The sequence below is a fragment of the Glycine soja genome, chromosome 1, assembly GCF_004193775.1.
Source record: "Glycine soja cultivar W05 chromosome 1, ASM419377v2, whole genome shotgun sequence".
NCBI classification, from domain to species: Eukaryota; Viridiplantae; Streptophyta; class Magnoliopsida; order Fabales; family Fabaceae; genus Glycine; species Glycine soja.
Genome location: NC_041002.1, coordinates 37,884,381 through 37,885,512, shown reverse-complemented (window position 1 = coordinate 37,885,512; position 1,132 = coordinate 37,884,381). Strand labels below are relative to the sequence as shown.

Below are 1,132 nucleotides of genomic sequence, written 5' to 3'. Positions count from 1 at the left end.
TTTCAAGTCATTTGGACATCATTTGATGGTAGCTGTAGTTCAAACCTACACTGTTACTTGCATAAGAAGACAACTAATTGTGCATGCTGAATTTAGTGTATGACTAGAGGAAATCCATCTGACTTACAACCCTTTGATCCTGAGATAGATAGGACATTTCATAGATTAGTTATATATCATTTAGTATCTTTTGAGCATCCTGAGCATTTTGTTATTGGTGATTTTGAGCATTCTGATTTTGTGTATTCTGAGAACATGACACACCCTCCACCCCGTGAGAGGACTCTAAGGGAATTGGCTGCACCTGATTTCACCTACGAAAGCTTGTGCATCCAATACCCTGATGAGGATGCCCCATATGTTCTTAAAACTGGACTGATCCATTTGCTTCCAAAGTTTCATGGCCTTGCAGGTGAAGACCCACACAAGCATCTGAAAGAATTCCATATTGTCTGCTCCACCATGAAACCACCAGATGTCCAGGAGGATCACATATTTCTGAAGGCCTTTCCTCATTCTTTAAAGGGAGTGGCAAAGGACTGGCTATATTACCTTGCTCCAAGGTCCATCACGAGCTGGGATGACCTCAAGAGAGTATTCTTAGAAAAAATTTTCCCTGCTTCCAGGACCACGACCATCAGAAAAGATATTTCAGGCATTAGACAACTCAGTGGAGAGAGCCTATATGAATACTGGGAGAGATTTAAAAAATTATGTGCTAGTTGCCCTCACCACCAGATTTTAGAGCAACTTCTCCTCCAATATTTTTATGAAGGACACAACAACATGGAGAGAAGTATGATAGATGCTGCCAGCGGTGGAGCCCTTGGAGACATGACCCTTGCTAAAGCCAGAAATTTAATTGAGAAGATGGCTTCCAACTCCCAGCAATTTAGTGCCAGAAGTGATGCTATTATCATTAGAGGAGTGCATGAAGTAGCCACAAATTCATCCTCATCAGGCGAGACTAAGAAGCTTGAAGGTAAACTAGATGCCTTGGATAACCTGGTAACCCAACTGGCCATGAATAAAAAATTTGCACCTGTTGCCAGACTTTGTGGTTTATGCTCCTCTGTCGACCACCACACAGACCTTTGCCCTTCTGTGCAACAATCTGAAGCAATTGAACAGC

General features: G+C 42.2%; 1 non-coding gene across 1 annotated transcript; it reads right to left on the bottom strand.

The window, feature by feature from the left end:
* Positions 1-633: 633 nt before the first annotated feature.
* LOC114368891 lies at positions 634-740 on the bottom strand. Its single transcript, XR_003657442.1, has one exon. It is a non-coding gene; the product is annotated as a small nucleolar RNA R71 (small nucleolar RNA).
* Positions 741-1,132: the final 392 nt, after the last annotated feature.